This window comes from Delphinapterus leucas, chromosome 13 (assembly GCF_059928025.1).
Source record: "Delphinapterus leucas isolate spDelLeu-1000000601 "Yukka" chromosome 13, BTC_Dleu_Yukka2, whole genome shotgun sequence".
In the NCBI taxonomy this organism is placed as follows: Eukaryota; Metazoa; Chordata; class Mammalia; order Artiodactyla; family Monodontidae; genus Delphinapterus; species Delphinapterus leucas.
In genome coordinates this window covers 55,321,359-55,344,963 of record NC_143141.1, presented here as the reverse complement: position 1 = coordinate 55,344,963, position 23,605 = coordinate 55,321,359, and the positions used below count along the sequence as shown (strand labels likewise).

The 23,605-nt window shown below is 43.5% G+C and overlaps 1 protein-coding gene and 1 pseudogene across 2 annotated transcripts in view; one reads left to right on the top strand and one right to left on the bottom strand.

Annotated features, from left to right (window-relative positions):
• MSH6 (mutS homolog 6) overlaps nucleotides 1-23,605 on the top strand; it is a 125,783-nt gene that overhangs the window by 48,451 nt on the left and 53,727 nt on the right. The gene's annotated exons all lie outside the window — the stretch shown is intronic.
• LOC111174789 (archaemetzincin-2-like) lies at nucleotides 1,112-22,880 on the bottom strand (annotated as a pseudogene).

The window sequence follows — 23,605 nt, the reverse complement described above, 5'->3', positions numbered from 1 at the left end:
AACCAACTGGGGACCAAAAATATTCAAGGAAAAAAAATTCCAGAAAGCTCCAAAAAGCAAAACTTGAATTTGCTGTGTGCCAGCAGCTATTCACTTAACATTTATATTGTATTAGGTATTATAAGTAATCAAGAGATGATTTAAAGTATAAGGGAGGATCTGGGTTAAGTCCTGTAGGGGAGGAAAATAACTTTTTCTCTACCCTCCTAGGTTCTGTAGCTAAAGCCCTGGAAATCAAACTGACAAAAGACAATTTAACAAGAGAAAAACGGAGTTTAGTAATGCATGCAGCATGAATATACATGGGAGAAACTCAGTGATGAGTAACTCAAAGGGATGGTTAGAACTTGGTTAGAACTTTGAATTCCCTGGCGGTCCAGTGGTTAGGATCAGTGCTTTCACTGCTAGGGCCTGGGTTCAATCCCTGGTTAGGGAACTAAGATCCTATAAGCTACATGGCAGGACCAAAAAGAAAGGAAAAAACAAAAAAGAACTTGGAGCTTATTTGGCATCTTAACAAAGAACAACAAATCTGTAGAGAAGGGATAAGACAAAAGAAAAGGCGTTTAGGCTTTTCGGGGTGGCAAACTGTGGGAAGGTAAATATATCAGAGGAAACTAACAGAAGATGAGTGTATTTTATTTAGTAAGGTTTGGTTTCGTAGATTCCTCTTGATGCCATGTCTGGCCTGAGTCTAGAGTTGTCTCTGGTGATTGAGTCCAATATGTGTCCTCCTCTTCCTGGCATGGAAGAGGGAGACAACTTTACAAATGAAAATTAATATCCTGCTTTTAGCCCGGTGGGGGAAGGCAGATGGCTTTTTTTTCTGCATCTGCTGCTTTGTAATTGCCTCCAGCACAAAATGATCCTTATGCCAAAGTGGCATGTTTTGGTGGCGTATTCTGGTCCCCTTCATTGCTGACTCCACCAGTTAAGTGACCTTCATCAGTTTACCCAGCCTCTTGAAGCCTCGGAGAGGCTTATAAAATGTGTTCAATAAGAGAGTATTTTCTTCTTCACAGAGCTGTGATGAGGATTAAATGGAATATAGCACATAAACTCTTTTTTTAATGCGCAAGTATTTATTTTAAGTAGGCCTAATTGAAGGTTCTTATTTTGGGAGAACAGCAAGGCATTTTATTCACTTTTTCCATTCTTTTTTTTTTTTTCTTTTTTTATGAAGTATACAGCAAAGTATTCAGTTATGTGTGTGTGTGTGTGTGTGTGTGTGTGTATATATATTCTTTTTCAGATTTTTTTTCCATTATAGCTTATCACAAGAACACTCTTTCCATTCTTTAAAGGCTTCCACTGGTTTTGGCAAATTCACGTTTTTTTTTTGGCTGCATTGCTCGGCTTGGAGGATCTTAGTTCCCTGACGAGGGACTGAACCCTGGGCCCTCAGCTGTGGAGTCCTAACCACTGGACCGCCAGGGAATTCCCAGCAAATTCCCATTATCCTCATGACTAAGTTTCAGAGTATTTCCTGGTGTGTCAGCAGATTCATCATCAATCCACTTTGTATCTTTCTGTATTATTGAAGCAAATAGCACTCTGCAACTTGCATAAACAGGGCAAAGGTTGAGGAGGCTCTGGCCAGCTTCTTCCAAGTGGTTGGAGCCTTGCATTAGGCAGGTCAAAGTCCAAATATGTGTCCAGTCTCATGGGTTAAAGTCTTATAGGACTGAAGCAACAAAATGCCACTTCAGAAGTGTAATAGTTATCAAAAACCGAAAAGCCACTTGGAAGATATTTTCTGTAGCGCTTCTTCACTTTGCCTTCACAGAGTGAGATATAAAATCACTGCCATACCTGGCAAAGCTGAATATCCCCACACCATCTGTCAAAGAGGCCTGTCCAGGGGCTTCCCTGGTGGCGCAGTGGTTAAGAATCTGCCTGCCAAGGCAGGAGACACGAGTTCGAGCCCTGGTCTGGAAAGATCCCACATGCTGCGAAGCAGCTAGGCCTGCGAGCCACAACTACTGAGCCCACGCACCACAACTACTGAAGCCCGCGTGCCTAGAGCCCATGCTTCACAACAAGAGAAGCCACCGCAATGAGAAACCCGCGCACCGCAATGAAGAGTAGCCCCCGCTGGCCACAACTAGAATAAGCCCATGCACAGCAACAAAGACCCAGCACAGCCAAAAATAAAATAAAATAAATACATTTAAAAGAAAAAAAAGCAGCCTGTCCAAAGACAAAATTCCAGGAGTCTCTTGGGTAAAAATCAACCAATCGTTACCTCCACAGCACAGAAGGCATCTTCAGGTCCCTTCTCTTTTAAGAACTTCAGGATGTGTCCTGCATGACTTGTAGGTTTTGTGTGTTCTTATTGACTCTAAAGGAACACCTCATTTCAGAGATAGGAACTGGTTCTAGGAGCTTTACTGTCAAGCCGTAGAAAAATGCTTTACTGGGCTTCCCTGGTGGCGCAGTGGTTGAAAGTCCACCTGCCGATGCAGGGGACACGGGTTTGTGCCCCGGTCCGGGGCGGCTGGGACCGTGAGCCATGGCCGCTGAGCCTGTGTGTCCGGAGCCTGTGCTCCTCAACGGGAGAGGCCACAACAGTGAGAGGCCCACGTACCGCAAAAAAAAGGAAAAAAAAAGAAAAATGCTTTACAGTAGCCCTTGAGCTATTTAATATGTTCTTCACTGAAAATTCTGGTGTTTCCTAGAGATCCAATGCACTGTAAATAAATACTGCATTTCTCAGGAGATGGTATCTTTCTGTAAGGGTCATTGGAAAAACTCTTGAAAGTCTTGGGGAGCCTCAGGATGGGAGGTGATCCAATCTGATTTCAAATGCAAAGTAATGGGTCCAAAGAGATCACTGTCTGGCTAGAAGTCTTCTTGCATCAAATGCTGTTACACCAGCATCTAACTTCTACTACTGTGACACAAGTGCTGGGTTCTTTGAGATGAGAGCTGTTTTGTGTCTGTTCAGAGTGCTGTACTGTTTGCATCTTTAGGGAGGAAGGCTCACACTGAAGTTTTTACCTTTCAAGGACAGGCATGTCTGGGCCTGGTTGGAAAACAATTGTGTGGGGTGTCTTCACCTCTCACCCTCGGCATCAACCACAGCCTGTCTCCCGTGGCAGCCCCCGAGCCTGTGCACATAAACTCTTAGAACAGAGCCTAACATAGTTTGTTATTCTGAGGGGAAGGATGGTGCAGAAGGTAAGAGCATGGACTTTGGAGCCATGTTGCCTGGCCTTGAATCTCAGCTCTGTCACTGTGTGATCTTGGGTATATTACTTAACCTCTCTGGTCCTCAGTTTCTTCACCTATAAAGTAGAAAGTATACTTCATAGGGTGTTAAGTTATTTTTAAAAATGAATGTACGTAAAGCACTTCAAACGGGACCAGGAGTACAGGACACTTTGTGTAAGTTTTAGCCACTTGCGTTATCCTGGGCTCAGGGAAGGGAAAGTAAGCCAGCAGCAGTGACAGGTTGACAGATCTTCTCTGGCTGAAATCAGTGGTTAGGATGAAGCCCCCTGCTGTGAGTCAGGATCCCTAAATGTATTCCCACCCACTGTGCAGGATGACCTTGAGCCGTCCCTCTATCTCCCTGGTCTCGTTTCCCCTTCTGTAAAGTGTGACGGCTGGATGTGGAGGTCTCAGAGGTGCGCCCCTCGCATTCAACGAGTGGGACAGTAGCAGAGGCATGGACTAAAATGACAAAGCAGACATCCAGGGTGATCTTTTGGAGCACCTGAAGGTGGACCAGTGAGCAGGAATACTGCTGGCCTGGGGGCAGCCACCTATTCACACTGCAGGGCAATGTTGGGTGCTCAGGTGAGGGACCTAATTTCTGCTTGGATTGGAAGAAATGAGAAACCCCATCCTCTCGCATCACCTGCCCACCCCAAACTCCTTGCTAGCATGCAGCAGTGTGGCACCGACCACTTCTTCTTGATCTAACACTCTAGTTTACTGCAGAAGTATAAAATATTCATGCTGAGAAAGGCCTGGGAAGCTTCAGGAAATGCTTCCCAAGGTTTATCTGCGCCAGGGGCTGGAATTCAGGGAGAAAATGAACTGCCTCTCCCTCCTGGGAGCAATGCTGGGAGGAGCAGGAAACGGCTCTCGAGAGGACATGACGCCTCGAGAGGGCAGTGGGTGGTGGTTCTCCAAAGGAGGGGCTTGGGGAAACCCAACAGAGGGTCACAGAGAGGGGCTGTGGCCCCTGGGAGAGGGGTCTTCTGAGCCCACATATCCATGCTGACCCCGAGGATCCAGGAGATGAGAGGGAGGTCTCGGCTGCCTCTGAAGGGATTAACCTGCCAGCTGAACGAGGAGGAGGCGAGGATTAAGGGTCGGGGGTCACCAGCTTTCTTTGCTGGTGACCCCTTTGGGGACGGGTCTTGGGCCAGGCCTTCCGAGGAACAACCCTGTGGAATGGAATCTAGTTCATGACTTTTACAACATGCCAAGGACAGGGCCAGGTGCTGGATATAAAACGCAAACTAAAATGCAGCCCCTGCCCTTTCTTCCGTTGAAAACATGGACCCAGACTATTGAAATACAGATTAGCTCAGTGGTGAAAGGCAACAAACCACACCAAACTAAAACATCCAGCTAGGGAGGAACATCCATATGGAGGAACACCAAGCAACTGTTGGAAAATGAGGCACTACCTCGTTTACTCATCTGCAGAGAGGTACAAGGACCATGAAGTGGAAAAAGCATTGGACACAACAGTTTGTAGAGCAGAGTCCCATCACGTAAAACCAGAAAAATATGCATGTGGGGTGTGTGTGTGTGTGTGTGTGTGCGCACATGCACATACTTGCCTATGCATACAATATTTCTTGGAAAAATACTCAAGAAAATTAAAATGTCTATCTCTGGGATGGCATTGGGCTGGTGAGGGAAGAGGAGAAGTATTACTTTTCACTTGTACCCTTTTTCATTGCTTGGATATTTTAATTATATACATATTATCTTAGTCTGAGCTGCTATAAGAGAACACCCTAGACTGGATGGCTTATAAACAACAGAAATTTATTTCCCACCATTCTGGAGGCTGGGAAGTCCAAGATGAAGGCACCAGCAGATTTGGCGTCTGGTGAAAGCCTGCTTCCTGGTTCATAAATGACTGTCTTCTCGGTGTGCCTTCACATGGCAGAAGGGGGAAGGCAGCCCCCTGTGATCTCTTTTATTAAGGGCACTAATCCCATTCATGAAGGCTCCACCCTCATGACATAATTACCTCCTAAAGACCCCACCTCCTAATGCCATCACACTGGAGGTTAAGATTTCTACATGGGAATTTTGAGGGGACACATTCAGTCTATAACACATGTATTACTTTAATAATTTAAAAATAGTTTAAAAAGTTAAAGGAATGTAAATACAATCACAGAAATATACAGAGAGCACATTTTGGGGGTGCAGAAGTGGGATGTAGAGGAAGTACGAAGCTTTAGAAGAATTTTTCTATGAAATTGAAGGGGTTGGGTGAGAGCTTAAGGTGAAGAAGTTTTGTGGGGGTTTTCTATGATGTTGAAGAGGTCAGGCAGGCAATGAAGTTTTAAGAAGTCAGGGGAGGGGAGATGGGATAGGTAACCAACCCCATCAACTAAAAGAATCCTTGAAGGCCCCTAAAGCCACAACTGAATGGGGGCAGCAGATATTTGTAGAAGCATCAATATGCTGGGTTACAGTTAGAGTCATAGGTAAGGACCCGGAATGCTAGGGCTTTTCCCTTTAATCCTTACAACAGCCCTTAGAGATAGGTAGCACTTTTTTTTTTTTTTTTAACAGATGAGAAAACTGAGGCACAGATAAGTAATTTGCCGGTGGATGGTAAAACTGAGTACCCCACTCAAATATGACTTCAAAACACGTGCTTTTCCCAAAAAGCTCTACAGAAATGCATTGGAACCCTTCCTCTGACCATGTATATGCACAAATCCCCAATAAACAGTGACCTAGCCTCTGCTTCACCACCAGCACTACATGTTCAGGCAGAAGTTCTGATGCACAGAGAATTCTTCCTAATATCTCTTCTGACACCTGTGCTGCTGTCCTTTCCTTTCTTGCCTTAGTTCTACCTTCTGAAGCAGCTGCCCTTCAGTATGAAACATACCCATTGTAACCTGCCTGTATCTTCTCCAGAAAAATATCTCTACTTCTTTAAAATTTTGATATGACATAATTTTCAAATGCTTCATCATCCTGGTCTCTCGTACACAGTGTTCAACATACAACAAAATATTATTAGACATTCAAAGAAGGAAAATGTGAACCATAATTCAGAGAAAAATCAGTCAATAGAAATAAACCTCGAGGTGACAGAGATGATGGAATTATTAAATGTACAAACCAAGGGTCCAATCAGGAGACAGAAAGCACAGAGTCATCTGAACAGAAAATGTTTCATGTAAAGAATTATTAACTATAACAGGAGAGTAACTATAAAGGAAAAAACGTTGGGTAGCACTCTAAAGAATACCCTAAGGCCGAGGGAGAAGGACCAAGGAAGAAACAACTTAGGAGGGAGATCTCTTCCCAAGATAGAGATCCAGACCTAATTTCAACCCACTCAACGGTAGAAAAGTTCTCTGGGTTGCCCAGGTCAGAGCTGGTCTACAGTTGGTGGGAAAGTAGAAAACACTTGCTTCCAGGGTAGAAGTGGGCCAAAGTTTGATGGGTGGGGATGTAGAGGGAGTCAAGGCATCAGGAGCCAACTTAGCAGCAGGGCAGTGTGAGGCCTGGGTTGTATGGTGTCCATGTCAAGAGGGCCATGGGAAGCAACCACCTGGGGTACAGGGCTGAGGCTAGTAGGTGGGTGCACAAGGGAGTTGGGGTGCTGGGAGCCAGTTGCTGGTAGGGTGGCCTCAGGCCTGGGATTCATGTTGTCCACATCAGGAAGACTATTGTGAGGAGTTACTTGGCTGGGGCCAGTCCTGCAAGCTTGCTGAGGAACTGTGTGCTTTGGACATGAGGTTGGCAGACATGCAACAAGAGCAAACAAACAAAAACAGAAGCACTGGAACCAGGAGAAAACTCCCTCCTCCTGCAAAGTCCCTCCAGCTTCCTCTACTGGAGGAATTGATTTTTGACAAAGGATCCAAAGAAATTCAATAAGGAAAGGAAACTTTTTCAACATATTGTACTGAAACAACTGGATAAATATATGGGGGAGAATAAATTTACCACCACACACAAAAATTAATTTGAGCTGGTTTATGGTCCTAAAAAGAAAAGGTTAACATACAAAGCTTCAAGAAGAAAGCATAGGAGGACTTCCCTGGTGGAGCAGTGGTTAAGAATCCACCTGCCAATGCAGGGAACACAGCTTCGAGCCCTGGTCCGGGGAGATCCCACATGCCGCGGAGCAACTAAGCCCGTGCGCCACAACTACTGAGCCCGCATGCCACAACTACTGAAGCCCACGCGCTAGAGCCCATGCTCTGCAACAAGAAAAGCCACTGCAATGAGAAGCCTGCACACTGCAGCAAAGAGTAGCCCCCGCTCGCCCCAACTAGAGAAAGCCCGCGCGCAGCAACAAAGACCCAATGCAGCCAATAAATAAATAAATAAACAAATAAATTTATAAAAGAAAGAAGAAAGCACAGGAGAAACTCTTCATGATCTTGAGCTAGGCAAAGATTTTTTAGACTGGACTCAGAAAGCAATAACCATAAAGATTGATAAATTGGACTTCATCAAAATTTAAAACACCTGTTTATCAGAAGACACCATTAAGAAAATGAAAAGGCGGAACTTCCCTGGTGGTCCAGTGGTTAGTACTCTGAGCTCCCAATGCTGGGAGTGCGGGTTCAATTAATGGTCGAGGAATTAGGACTCCACGTGCCACACAGCACAGCCAGAAAACAAAAAAAGAAAAGAAAATGAAAAGGCAAGCCATGGGCTAGGATATGTCTAGATCCTACTCTATGTTTGTAACTCATATTCCGCAAAGGATTTGTATCCAGATTATATAAAAATGTACACATCAATTAAAAAACAATAAATAGTGAAAGAACTTGAACTAACACTTCACAAAGAGAGATATACAAATGGCCATAAGCACATGAAAAGCTATGTTGCGTCATTAATCAACAGAGAAATGCAAATTAAAACCAAATGATGTCTATCATTTCACCACTAGAATGACTAAAACTTAAAAGACTGACAGTAACACTTGTTAGCAAAGATGTAGAGCAACTGGAATTCTCATAACTGCTCATGGGAATGTAAAACGGTATAACCACTTTGGAAAACATCTTGGAAGTTTCTCATACAGTTAAACATATACCTACTCTATGATCCAACAATTCCACTCCTAGGGATTTACCCAAGATAAATGAAATTTATTTATTTGTTTATTTATTTATTTAGCTGTGCCAGGTCTTAGTTGCGGCACGTGGGATCTTCATTGCCGCGTGTGGGATCTTCCTTGTGACATGCAGGATCTTTAGTTGCAGCATGTGGGCTCTTAGTTGCAGCATACAGGATCTAGTTCCCTGACCAGGGATTGAACCCAGGCCCCCTGCTTTGGGAGCACGGAGTCTTAACTACTGAACCACCAGGGAAGTCCTTATTTATCCAGACTTGTGACCAAATGTTCATAGCTACTTTATTCCTATGAGCTAAAATCTGGAAACAACCAGCTGTCCTCCAACAGATAAACATTAAAAAAAAAAAAACTGTGGCATGTCCATAAAATGGAATATTATTTAACATTAAAAAGGAACAAAATGTTAATTCAAGCGACAATATGGATAAATCTCAGAAATATTATGTTGAGTAAAAGAAGTTAGAGACAAAAGAGGACATATTGCATGATTCCATTTCTATGAAAGTCTAAAAGAGGCAAAACTAAGCCAGATGATTGAAATCATATCAGTAATTAGCTGGAGGGAGTGGTCATAGATTGACCACAAAGAGGCAGGGAATAACTTTCCAGGGTGATAAAGTTCTCTACCTTGATTGGGGTAGTGATGACATGGGACTATGCATTTATCAAAATTCAATGAGTTATATACTTTAAATGCCCATTTCATTTGTAAATTATACCAGAATAAATTTGATTTTATAAAGAGATTTATTGAGCATCTACTAGATGCCAGGTTTGTGAACTGTGAAGAAAGAGTGAACATAAAATAAGTTTTATAGAAAAAAAAAAGAATGAACAAAGGGGAAGTAGTTGAAGATATACAAGAAAAGGAATAACAGAGAGGGTCCTTAAGGAGAAAGAGGGAAACTTAGAGCCCAGCTGGCTGTGGTCAGCATGGTGGACACTGAGACACAAGAAGGAGGACAATGGAAGGAAGAACTGGTGAGAAACAAGTGGAAGGACTGTGAGGCCATGCCATTGTCCCAGCTGAGCCTGGGAATCTCAAATCTCTGATCTCCCCAAGGGTAGGATTTCTCCAGCATTGCTGGGTAACCTAGTGGAAGGGGCAGGGAGATGGTACAAATTTGGGGGTGTTTAAGAGCACGTGACATGGAAGGGGAAAATGATAAGAGTTGGAGGCATTAAGTAGTTGAAATGATGCCCAGGGGCTAAGCTGGGAGGGGAAGGAAGTGAAGCCAGGAGGGGAGCAGTTGGAGAAAATTGAAGACTTGAGGGGCAGGTGGAACAGGTAAGAGGGCTAGAGGCAGTAGGTCAGGGTCAGGCTGGGACTGGAGCTGACAATTTCTGGTCTGCTCCTTTCCTACAGAAAAAACACTTAGGATTTCTTTGGCACTCATCATTTCAGTGAATTCCGCACTTTTATTGAAAACCTATTGTATAGTAGTCCAAACTGTCATGAAAAGGAAGGTGTGTGTAGGTTGTCTCCACCTAGTAGAAGACACATTCTCCTGAGGCTGTGTTCCTACAGAGCTCTGTCTGCCCACCTCGGCAGCATACTGCACACTGTATTTTTAAATGGAGAGCGTAAATATCTATCCAACATTAAATTTCTCATACCCTTTAGCCAGCAATTTCACTTCTAAGAATTTGTTCTTACTGGTGTGCCTGTACACGCAAAGGCTATTTGTTTTAATGCCATTTGTAACGCCATTTGCAACTGTAGGAGGAATAAGGTCACCGGGAGGCTGGTTAGATGAACAAGAGTACTTCCATGTAATGAAATACCATTGCATCCATTACAAGAAAAAGAAAGTTCTTTCAGTATCAATATGAACTGGTTTCAAATATGTATTGTTTAAAGTGAAAATGAGAATAAGGTACTGAACAGTGCGTATGATGTTTTATCATTTGTGTAAAAATAAAAGCACATGTACATCTAGAAACTGGACACAAGTCACTCCTGGAACAATTCTGCAGCTTAAGGATGGGAGGAGGACTTACTTTTTACTGTACACCCTTTGTTCCTTTATGATTTTGTGGTATTTTACCTTTAGAATTTTGAGCATAAGAGAGAAAGAGAGATTGAGAAATGGAGAGAGAGAGAGAGGGGGGACAGGGAGAGAAATGAGAATATGAATGAATTACTTGTTAGTGTCTGGAGGACAGAGGGAAAGCTCAACATAAAAATGAAGCCCTAAGGATGGACTTTTAGGACTTGACGGCCCAGGGCCCCTCAGTAGTCACTGTGCTGCCGACCTTTCAAGCACCCCCCCAGCTCCAAACAACTGCACTTCAGAGGGCTGGCCTCTGGAAATGGGATCCACCGCTTACCTCTGTACAGACACCTCTCCATTACTAAGCTACCTGGCAACCTCACCTGCCCAGAGCACAGCTAAGAAACAGAACGTTTTTTTAAATGTCTCTGAAGTGTCACCATAGATGTCACTAAAGCTCATACATTTTGTTGATCCTCACTTAGAGCCCATTTCCCTTTGTAGGGACCCACTCAGCCCCCCAGAGTTGGCTGAGGGGAAGGCAGAAACATCTGTGTATATATATCTCCTCAAAGAAGTGCAGGTCATTTGCCACTTCACATGACTTGATGTCATGAGGGCATCTGGAGTTATCCCACAGCTCAGCCACTGGTGTCTGTAATCAAGGCCCTTGTTTTAGCACAAAGAGATAAATTCTTGTTGGGGTTCTCTGAAGGAGAAGACAGACAAGAGCAGTGCATGTCAGGAAGATTTCTATATAAACCTTTTAAAACTCTCTGAGGGTTAAAGGGATAGACTCCATCACCTAGACATCTTGGCTTTTACAGAATGACTCATTCCCCCAAGGTTTCACTTCAGAGCAATGGGAGGGGCAGGGGGAAGGTATGTTCAATGTTTAGAAGATTATAAAATCACAGAATTCAAATAGACAAAGGAAAAGCAGCAGCAGCTTGTCTCCGTGGGGCTCTTGAATGAGCCCATTAGGGGAGGAGTCTGTCCTGCCCAAGAGGCAGAGGGGCTCAAAAACAGGATCCAAATTCTTGCTCTGCAAAAACCTCTAGATAAACACAGTCACTTAACTCTCTGAGCCTCTGCTTTATCTTCTGTACAATGGGAATAACAATCTCTAAGCTCCCAGTATTACCAAATCATTGTGATGATTTAATTCAACTCAACTCATTTCATGATGATTTAATTCAACTCAACTCATTTCAAGAAGCATCTGTTGAGAATCTACTACATGCTCTGGCTGGTGCTAGGTAAGCCCTGTAGGGAACAGAAAAATGAATAAAACATAGTCTTTAACTTCAAAGAGCTTGTGATCTGGCAGGTCCAAATTAACTAACATATGGTGTGAGATAACAGAAAATATATGTTGGTCTCTGTTCCCCATTTTTGACACAGAGCTCCTGAAACTCTTGTAATTTCCTGAGTGATAGCAGTGAACTGTGTTCTAATGAGGAGACCCTGCTGGGTGGACTCCTACATGGCTCCTGGATGGAAGGACCAAACCATTATTAGAAGCTTGGAATTTTCAGCCCTGCCTCCCATTCTCTTGAGAAGGGAGAAGGGCTGAAAATGGAGTTATTGGTGGATCATTCGGATGTGATGAAACCTCCATAAAAATCCCAACTGTGTGGTATTTGGATCACTTCCGGGTTGGTGAACCCATGCAGATTGGGGAAGAGAGATGAACCTGGAGAGGGCATGGAAGCTCCACATCTTTTCCCTGTATCTTGCATTATTCATCTCTTCCATGTGTCTGTTCCTGAGTTATATTCTTTCATAATAAACCAGTAATCTAGTAAGTAAAATGCTTCTCTGAGTTCTGTAAGCCTCTCTAGCAAGTTATTAAACCCAAGGAGAGGGTCATGGAACCTCTGATTTATAGCCAGTCAGTCAGATGTCCAGGTAACAACTGATGTCCGAAGTCCAAGGAGGTGGTCATTGGAACCTCCAATCTAACAGCCAGTCGGTCAGTAACACTGGTGATAATCTGGGCATGGGGGTGGGGAGTGAGGGGGGGCAGTCTTGCGGGCCTGTGGGATCTGATGCCATCTCTAGGTAGATAGTGTCAGAATTGAAGTTGAATTGTAGGACATGCAGGTGGTGTCTCAAGAACTGCTTGTTGGTGTGGAAAGACACCCCTCTCCACACATCGAAAATTGGGTCCCGGAACATAATTTACATAGGAAAGTGCTTCAGAAAGGAAACACTCGTTCACAAAAGAGAAGTGTCAATACTTTTTCTGGAAGCTTGGAGTTTGTGGTGACACTCTTAGTAAAGGAGCAGCATAGCATAAAACCAAGTTTAGCAAACAGAGGCCTGGGGGCAGCACCCTGTCCAAGCTCCACCACCCAAGAATCCATCTTTCTTATAAACCTGTCCAAGGAAGAGATGCAAGTCCACCCTCCAAACCAAGAGACCACTTGGTCCTGCTGATCTATCCTCTTAAAGCCTCCGGAATCAGCCCCCTGGCAAAACTGGTGTCCTGCTCACAAGTTGTTCCTATGGATAAGGTCTTAGTGGAACACAGCTATGCCCATTCATATTGTCTGTGGCTGCTTCACACTTTTAACAGCAGGACTGAGTAGTTGGTAAGAGACTGTATGGCGCAAAGAGCCAAAACCATTTTCTCTCTGGCCCTTTACAGTGTGGAAATAAACAAGAGTTAGCCACTATCACCTGTGGTTGGCAGAGACATAAAGGCAGGATGGGAAAAGTTTATGGCGGAAAAGGTACAGGCTTCAGGTGTGTCCTGACTGGAGGCTGCTGGCCTGGGGAAGCTGAAGATAAGAGGCTAGAAGCCGGGGGACCTATGTGACAACTTAGAGGCCCATATTGGCTTCCTCTGCTTGGTCCTAAGTTGGAAGCAGGGACAAAAATTAGGGAAACTGTCAGTTATTAATCAAATCCTAGTTGTTTGGGGCCAGTTGTTGCCAGGGTTATTTTTTGGCTCCCTGAGCTGGTGGCTATGACAGATGATGGTCTGACGTCCTGCAAGGCTTAAAGATAGCAAGCTGGCTTCCAGGGCTGGTTACTGTAGATAATGGATTGGTTTCCTGGACTGAATGCTGTAGATTATGTGTCTGGGTCCTATTTTTATACAGGGTCTGTCCATTTGCCATTTGTATATTCAGTCTCTCAACAGAAGTTTGCTTATTCCAGTGGTGATCATTTTGTAATGTATAAAGATATCAAATCGCTATGTTGTATACCTGAAACTAATATAATTTTGTAAGTCAATTATGCTTCAATAAAAATAAATATAAATATATATTTATATATCTTAAAGTTTGCCTATTCTACTATTTAAGGTGAAGTGTTTTATTTTTTCATTTTAACATCTTTATTGGAGTATAATTGCTTTACAATGGTATGTTAGTTTCAGCTTCACAACAAAGTGAATCAGTTATACATATACATATGTTCCCATATCTCTTCCCGCTTGCGTCTCCCTCCCTCCCACCCTCCCTATCCCACCCCTCCAGGCGGTCACAAAGCACCGAGCTGATCTCCCTGTGCTATGCGGCTGCTTCCCACTAGCTATCTACCTTACGTTTGGTAGTGTATATACGTCCATGCCTCTCTCTCGCTTTGTCACAGTTTACCCTTCCCCCTCCCCATATTCTCAAGTCCATTCTCTAGTAAGTCTGTGTCTTTATTCCTGTTTCACCCCTAGGTTTTTCATGACTTTTTTTTTTCTTAAATTCCATATATATGTGTTAGCATACGGTATTTGTCTCTCTCTTTCTGACTTACTTCACTCGGTATGACAGACTCTAGGTCTATCCACCTCATTACAAATAGCTCAATTTCGTTTCTTTTTATGACTGAGTAATATTCCATTGTATATATGTGCCACATCTTCTTTATCCATTCATCCGATGATGGACACTTAGGTTGTTTCCATCTCTGGGCTATTGTAAATAGAGCTGCAATGAACATTTTGGTACATGACTCTTTTTGAATTATGGTTTTCTCAGGGTATATGCCCACTAGTGGGATTGCTGGGTCATATGGTAGTTCTATTTGTAGTTTTTTAAGGAACCTCCATACTGTTCTCCACAGTGGCTGTATCAATTTACATTCCCACCAACAGTGTAAGAGGGTTCCCTTTTCTCCACACCCTCTCCAGCATTTATTGTTTCTAGATTTTTTGATGATGACCATTCTGACTGGTGTGAGATGGTATCTCATTGTAGTTTTGATTTGCATTTCTCTAATGATTAGTGATGTTGAGCATTCTTCCATGTGTTTGTTGGCAATCTGTATATCTTCTTTGGAGAAATGTCTATTTAGGTCTTCTGCCCATTTTTGGATTGGGTTGTTTGTTTTTTGTTATTAAGCTGCATGAGCTGCTTATAAATTTTGGAGATTAATCCTTTGTCAGTTGCTTCATTTGCAAATATTTTCTCCCATTCTGAGGGTTGTCTTTTGGTCTCGTTTATGGTTTCCTTTGCTGCGCAAAAGCTTTTAAGTTTCATTAGGTCCCATTTGTTTATTTTTGTTTTTATTTCCATTTCTCTAGGAGGTGGGTCAAAAAGGACCTTGCTGTGATTTATGTCATAGAGTGTCCTGCCTATGTTTTCCTCTAAGAGTTTGATAGTGTCTGGCCTTACATTTAGGTCTTTAATCCATTTTGAGCTTATTTTTGTGTATGGTGTTAGGGAGTGATCTAATCTCATACTTTTACATGTACCTGTCCAGTTTTCCCAGCACCACTTATTGAAGAGGCTGTCCTTTCTCCACTGTACATTCCTGCCTCCTTTATCAAAGATAAGGTGACCATATGTGTGTGGGTTTATCTCTGGGCTTTCTATCCTGTTCCATTGATCTATATTTCTGTTTTTGTGCCAGTACCATACTGTCTTGATTACTGTAGCTTTGTAGTATAGTCTGAAGTCAGGAAGCCTGATTCCTCCAGCTCCGTTTTTCATTCTGAAGATTGCTTTGGCTATTCGGGGTCTTTTGTGTTTCCATACAAATTGTGAAATTTTTTGTTCTAGTTCTGTGAAAAATGCCAGTGGTAGTTTGATAGGGATTGCATTGAATCTGTAGATTGCTTTGGGTAGTAGAGTCATTTTCACAATGTTGATTCTTCCAATCCAAGAACATGGTATATCTCTCCATCTATTTGTATCATCTTTAATTTCTTTCATCAGTGTCTTATAATTTTCTGCATACAGGTCTTTTGTCTCCTTAGGTAGGTTTATTCCTAGATATTTTATTCTTTTTGTTGCAATGGTAAATGGGAGTGTTTTCTTGATTTCACTTTCAGATTTTTCCTCCGTAGTGTATAGGAATGCTAGAGATTTCTGTGCATTAATTTTGTATCCTGCTACTTTACCAAATTCATTGATTAGCTCTAGTAGTTTTCTGGTAGCATCTTTAGGATTCCCTATGTATAGTATCATGTCATCTGCAAAGAGTGACAACTTTACTTCTTCTTTTCCGATTTGGATTCCTTTTATTTCCTTTTCTTCTCTGATTGCTGTGGCTAAAACTTCCAAAACTATGTTGAATAAGAGTGGTGAGAGTGGGCAACCTTGTCTTGTTCCTGATCTTAGTGGAAATGCTTTCAGTTTTTCACCATTTAGGACGATGTTGGCTGTGGGTTTGTCATATATGGCCTTTATTATGTTGAGGAAAGTTCCCTCTATGCCTACTTTCTGCAGGGTTTTTATCATAAATGGGTGTTGAATTTTGTCAAAAGCTTTCTCTGCATCTATTGAGATGATCATATGGTTTTTCTCCTTCAATTTGTTAATATGGTGTATCACGTTGATTGATTTGCATATATTGAAGAATCCTTGCATTCCTGGAATAAACCCCACTTGATCATGGTATATGATCCGTTTAATGTGCTGTTGGATTCTGTTTGCTAGTATTTTGTTGAGGATTTTTGCATCTATGTTCATCAGTGATATTGGCCTGTAGTTTTCTTTCTTTGTGACATCCTTGTCTGGTTTTGGTATCAGGGTGATGGTGGCCTCGTAGAATGAGTTTGGGAGTGTTCCTCCCTCTGCTATATTTTGGAAGAGTTTGAGAAGGATAGGTGATAGCTCTTCTCTAAATGTTTGATAGAATTCGTCTGTGAAGCCATCTGGTCCTGGGCTTTTGCTTGTTGGAAGATTTTTAATCACAGTTTCAATTTCAGTGCTTGTGATTGGTCTGTTCATATTTTCTATTTCTTCCTGATTCAGTCTTGGCAGGTTGTGCCTTTCTAAGAATTTGTCCATTTCTTCCAGGTTGTCCATTTTATTGGCGTAGAGTTGCTTGTAGTAATCTCTCATGATCTTTTGTATTTCTGCAGTGTCAGCTGTTATTTCTCCTTTTTCATTTCTAATTCTATTGATTTCAGTCTTCTCCCTTTTTTTCTTGATGAGTCTGGCTAATGGTTTATCCATTTTGTTTATCCTTTCAAAGAACCACCTTTTAGTTTTATTGATCTTTGCTATCATTTCCTTCATTTCTTTTTCATTTATTTCTGATCTGATTTTTATGATTTCTTTCCTTCTGCTAACTTTGGGGTTTTTTGTTCTTCTTTCTCTAATTGCTTTAGGTACAAGGTTATGTTGTTTATTCGAGATGTTTCCTGTTTCTTAAGGTAGGATTGTATTGCTATAAACTTCCCTCTTAGAACTGCTTTTGCTGCATCCCATAGATTTTGAGTCATCGTGTCTCCATTGTCATTTGCTGCTAGGTATTTTTTGATTTCCTCTTTGATTTCTTCAGTGATCACTTCGTTATTAAGTAGTGTATTGTTTAGCCTCCATGTGTTTGTATTTTTTACAGACTTTTCCTGTAATTGATATCTAGTCTCATAGCGTTGTGGTCAGAAAAGATACTTGATACAATTTCAATTTTCTTAAATTTACCAAGGCTTGATTTGTGACCCAAGATATGATCTATCCTGGAGAATGTTCCATGAGCACTTGAGAAAAATGTGTATTCTGTTGTTTTTGGATGGAATGTCCTATAAATATCAATTAAGTCCATCTTGTTTAATGTATCATTTAAAGCTTGTGTTTCCTTATTTATTGTCATTTTGGATGATCTGTCCATTGGTGAAAGTGGGGTGTTAAAGTCCCCTACTATGAATGTGTTACTGTTGATTTCCCCTTTTATGGCTGTTAGTATTTGCCTTATGTATTGAGGTGCTCCTATGTTGGGTGCATAAATATTTACAATTGTTATATCTTCTTCTTGGATTGATCCCTTGATCATTATGTAGTGTCCTTCTTTGTCTCTTCTAATAGTCTTTATTTTAAAGTCTATTTTGTCTGATATGAGAATTGCTACTCCAGCTTTCTTTTGGTTTCCATTTGCATGAAATACCTTTTTCCATCCCCTTACTTTCAGTCTGTATGTGTCTCTAGGTCTGAAGTGGGTCTCTTGTAGACAGCACATATATGCGTCTTGTTTTTGTATCCATTCAGCCAACCTGTGTCTTTTGGTGGGAGCATTTTGTCCATTTACATTTAAGGTAATTATTGATATGTATGTTCCCATTCCCATTTTCTTAATTGTTTTGGGTTTGTTATTGTAGGTCTTTTCCTTCTTTTGTGTTTCTTGCCTAGAGAAGTTCCTTTAGCAGTTGTTGTAGAGCTGGTTTGGTGGTGCTGAACTCTCTCAGCTTTTGCTTGTCTGTAAAGGTTTTAATTTCTCCATCAAATCTGAATGAGATCCTTGCTGGGTAGAGTAATCTTGGCTGCAGGTTTTTCTCCTTCATCACTTTCAATATGTCCTGCCACTCCCTTCTGGCTTGCAGAGTTTCTGCTGAAAGATCAGCTGTTAACCTTATGGGGATTCCCTTGTTTGTTATTTGTTGTTTTTCCCTTGCTGCTTTTAATATGCTTTCTTTGTATTTAATTTTTGACAGTTTGATTAATATGTGTCTTGGCGTATTTCTCCTTGGATTTATCCTGTATGGGACTCTCTGTACTTCCTGGACCTGATTAACTATTTCCTTTCCCATATTAGGGAAGTTTTCAACTATAATCTCTTCAAATATTTTCTCAGTCCCTTTCTTTTTCTCTTCTTCTTCTGGAACCCCTATAATTCGAATGTTGGTGCATTTAATGTTGTCCCAGAGGTCTCTGAGACTGTCCTCAGTTCTTTTCATTCTATTTTCTTTATTCTGCTCTGCATTAGTTATTTCCACTATTTTATCTTCCAGGTCACTTATCCGTTCTTCTGCCTCAGTTATTCTGCTATTGATCCCATCTAGAGTATTTTTCATTTCATTTATTGTGTTGTTCATCATTGTTTGTTTCATCTTTAGTTCTTCTAGGTCCTTGTTAAATGTTTCTTGCATTTTGTCTATTCTATTTCCAAGATTTTGGATCATCTTTACTATCATTATTCTGAATTCTTTTTCAGGTAGACTGCCTATTTCCTCTTCATTTGTTAGGTCTGGTGGGTTTTTATCTTGCTCCTTCATCTGCTGTGTGTTTTTCTGTCTTTTCATTTTGCTTATCCTACTGTGTTTGGGGTCTCCTTTTTGCAGGCTGAAGGTTCGTAGTTCCTGTTGTTTTTAGTGTCTGTCCCCAGTGGCTAAGGTTGGTTCAGTGGGTTGTGTAGGCTTCCTGGTGGAGGGTACTAGTGCCTGTGTTCTGGTGGATGAGGCTGGATCTTGTCTTTCTGGTGGGCAGGTCCATGTCTGGTGGTGTGTTTTGGGGTGTCTGTAGACTTATTATGATTTTGGGCAGCCTCTCTGCTAATGGGTGGGGTTGTGTTCCTGTCTTGCTAGTTGTTTGGCATAGGATGTCCAGCACTGTAGCTTGCTGGTCGTTGAGTGAAGCTGGGTGCTGGCGTTGAGATGGAGATCTCTGGGAGATTTTTGCCGTTTGATATTATGTGCAGCTAGGAGGCCTCTTGTGGACCAGTGTCCTGAAGTTGGCTCTCCCACCTCAGAGGCACAGCACTAACTCCTGGCTGCAGCACCAAGAGCCTTTCATCCACACGGCTCCTTAATTTGGGATGATTCGTTGTCTATTCATGTATTCCACAGATGCAGGGTACATCAAGTTGATTGTGGAGCTTTAATCCGCTGCTTCTGAGGCTGCTGGGAGAGATTTCCCTTTCTCTTCTTTGTTCTCACAGCTCCCAGGGGCTCAGCTTTGGATTTGGCCCCACCTGTGCATGTAGGTCACCGGAGGGCGTCTGTTCTTCGCTCAGACAGGACGGGGTTAAAGGAGCCGCTGATTCGGAAGCTCTGGCTCACTCAGGCTGGGGGTTAGGGAAGGTCACGGAGTGCGGGGCGGGCCTGCTGCGGCAGAGGCCGGCGTGACGTTGCTCCAGCCTGAGGCGCGCCGTGCGTTCTCCCAGGGGAGTTGTCCCTGGATCCCAGGACCCTGGCAGTGGCGGGCTGCACAGGCTCCCTGGAAGAGGGGTGTGGATAGTGACCTGTGCTCGCACACCGGCTTCTTGGTGGCGGCAGCAGCGGCCTTAGCGTCTCACGCCCGTCTCTGGAGCTCCTTTAAGCAGCGCTCTTAATCCCCTCTCCTGGCGCACCAGGAAACAAAGAGGGAAGAAAAAGTCTCTTGCCTCTTCGGCAGGTCCAGACTTTTCCCCGGACTCCCTCCCGGCTAGCTGTGGCGCACTAACGCCCTGCAGGCTGTGTTCACGCCGCCAACCGCAGTCCTCTCCCGGCGCTCCGACCGAAGCCCGAGCCTCAGCTCGCAGCCCCGCCCGCCCCGGCGGGTGAGCAGACAAGCCTCTCGGGCTGGCGAGTGCCGGTCGGCACCGATCCTCTGTGCGGGAATCTCTCCACTTTGCCCTCCGCACCCCTGTGGCTGTGCTCTCCTCCACGGCTCCGAAGCTCCCCCGCTCCGCCACCCGCAGTCTCCGCTCGCGGAGGGGCTTCCTAGTGTGTGGAAACGTTTCCTCCTTCACAGCTCCCTCCCGCTGGTGCTGGACCCGTCCCTATCCTTTTGTCTCTATTTATTTTTTTCTTTTGCCCTACCCAGGTACGTGGGGGGTTTCTTGCCTTTTGGGAGGTCTGAGGTCTTCTGCCAGCGTTCAGTAGGTGTTCTGTAGGAGTTGTTCCACGTGTAGATGTATTTCTGGTGTATCTGTGGGGAGGAAGGTGATCTCCGCGTCTTACTCTTCCGCCATCTTCCCGGAAGTCCCCTAAGGTGAAGTGTTTTAAATGAGTGGGTCCTAGATACTTGGGTAAGTTACTTTAGGTCTCTGTGCCTCAGTTTCCTCATGTATAAATTGGGGATCATGACAGTTCCTGCCTCATAGGGTTTTGGAAAAATTAAGTCCACATAAAATACATCCAGCAGAGTGCCGGATACAATGCATCTCAATGAATATTATTCACTGTATTATAATCATCCCATGAAACTCCTTTAAGGCAAGGTCTGTGCCTTTTGTCCCAATAGTCCCAGCTTCTATCAGAGGGCTTGACACATAGTAGTTATTCGATAAATATATGATAAGTAAATGAATGAATCATAAGAAACCAGGGATGGAGGGAATCTTGGCCGCCTGTCTCAGAGAGAGGATAATCTCTTTGATTACTTTATATTTAAAAAGGCCTAAGCTTGGGGACCCCCATTCCCACCCTGAAGCTAACGGAAACCTGCCCTCTACCCACTCTACCCAGGGAGGCCCAGTGAGGGGGCAGTCTCTAACTCTCGATGATACTTTGACTTTACTAAATAATTCAGGTGTTTTCTGAATTACCAAAGGCTTTAAACTGCCTCTCTGTCTTTTGGGGAGCCTTCCCACTCCTGCAGTTGGTACTGTGGAAGTGGTATCAGTATTTACAGTCTGACTCAGTAGTTTTCAAGGCTGCCCTGATCCTTCAATTTACTAAGAAACAGCAGCCAAGCAAGGTGTCTCTTCCCCCTACATCCCTAACCTTGACAGAGCCTGCCTTGCAAGGAAGTGGGGCCTTGGAATCCAGCAGCAGCTGCAGGATCCTCTCCCAGCCTCCAGTCCCTCTGCCTGGGAGGAGCACCCTGTCCAAGCTCCACCACCTAAGAATTCATCTTTCTTGTAAACGTTTCCAAGAAAGAGATGCAACTCCACCCTCCAAAACCAAGAGACCACTTGGTCCTGCTGATCTATCCTCCTAAAGCCTCTGGAATCAGTCCCCTCCCCACCAGCCCTTCTGTATTTGCCATGCTTCAGACTCTCATAACTCCTCCCTTGAGCTACAGCAATGTCCTTCTGACTCCAGTCTTCCTCTGCTCCAACCCAGCCCCTCATCTAGTGAGATGACCCATGTCACTTTTCAGTTTGCAGCCCTCCAAAGACTTCCCATCACCTACAGGTTAAAGTCAATGCCCTTCAAATGGCATCCATGGCTCTTCCCTGTGCTCTCCTGGCCTGCCTTGTCTCCTACCACTTCTGCATTGCACTTAACTGCCTAGAGCCGCCGAGCTGTCCAAGGTGGTAGTCACCAGCTTCATGCAGCTCTTTAAATTTTAATTAAAATGGAATCAAATTAAAAATTGAGCTTCTTAGTTGCACTAGCCACATTTCAAGTGTTTAATCACTGGAGGCTGCGAAATGGACAACATAGAGATAGAACATTTCCATCAACACAGAAAGTTTTACCGGATTCCTCTAGAAAAAGGATCTGTGTTCCTCTGCACACATCATGAGGTTTCACCCTGCCAGGTCTTTGCTCACGCCTCTGCCCAAACACCCACCCTCCCCCCTTTCCACCTGGGTGATTCTTCAAGACTCCGTTCAGGGGTCATTTCCAAGAAGCCTTATTTGAAGCCCTAAGCTAGGGTGAGTGCTGGGCTTCCGAGTTCTTCATGTTAGCTAATGCTTATCTGACCACTTACCATTTGCTGACACATCTGTCTCCTCCATGAAACTGTGAGTTCCTCCAGGGCAAAAACCGTGTCTTCATGGGCCCAGTGTCCCCAGTGCCCGGCATGAAGCAGGTGTCCGTTACTTTTGGCTGAACTCGTATGAACGGAACTCTCAGCAGTGCGTGACCACAGGACAGGATTCAGCTGTGTGTCAGTGAAGACCCTCAGGTAGAAGGAAATTAGTCAAGAGGAAAGGGGACTTAATGGTTCAGTAATTGGGAAGTTTAGGGGCAGTTCTTACTCCCCACATGACCGGATCCAGGGGCTCAGAGCATGTTATCAGAGCCCTGGCCCCCTTCCCAGCTCTCAGCTCTATTGATTACCCTCTCTAGGCAAGATGACCACCTTGGTTCTAAATATTCCCAATTTTGTAATCTCCAGGAAGAAAGAAATTCTGTCTCCCAACATCTATCTAGTGGTCTCCAGTAAGATGCTCTTTGGCCTTGCTTGGGTCGTGTGTCTTCCCTGAATGAATCACAGTGGCCTGGAGTAGTTGCCTGACTATATCACCCTGACTCATGTGTTTGTCCTAGGGTAGGGGTGGGATGGGATACAAGGTCATCATGATTGACAGCTCCCCAGGCCACTTGGAAAAGGAGGAAGTCACCCAAAGGAGCCAGAAGAGTGGGGTTGAGAAATGCTGGGAGACAGGAGGGTCAGATGGCTGGGCCGCTCACTCTGGGAGCTGGACTCCCACTTGCTTTCTGCTTCCTTTTGCACTTTCCCCATGTAGACCAGAGCCTTAGGGGAGTCCAGCCACGCTCAGGTTTCAAGCCACCTATTAGCAGCCAGCAAAGGGTCTTGAGTTTAGGTTTCTCTGGCCTGGAAATACATAGTTGATGGAGCTTCTAAGGGCACTGGCCATATTCTGGGAAGATCCCTTTGTAGAATTCACCAACTCTGGTCAGTGCCCCACAAGCTGCTGAAACCTTCCTTTTTTGTCCCCATTAAAAATATTAAGGGATAATTTTACATACAGTAAAATTCAGCCTTTTTAGTGTATAGTATTGTGGGTTTTGACTACAGTCATCTATCACAATCAAGATATGGAATAGTTCCATCAGCCACAAAAAAGTCCCTGGGTCCACTTTGTAGTCAACCTTTCCCCCATCCCAGTCCCTGGCAATCATTGATCTGTTTTTCTGTCCCTATAGTTTTGCCTTTTCCCAAATGTCATATAAATGAAAACATGTAGTATGTAGCCTTGAATCTGGCTTCTTTCACTTAGCATAAGGCAATTGATATTCATCCGTGCTGTTCTGTATATCAATAGTTCATTCCTTTTTATTGCTGAATTTCATTGTATGAATGCACCACATTTTATTTACCTACGCTCTACTTGAGGGCCATTTGGGTTGTTTCCAGTTTGGGGCAATTATGAATAAAGCTGCTATAAACAGATTTTCATTTCTCTTGGGTAAACACCTAGGAGTGGGTTTTCTGGGTTGAATGGT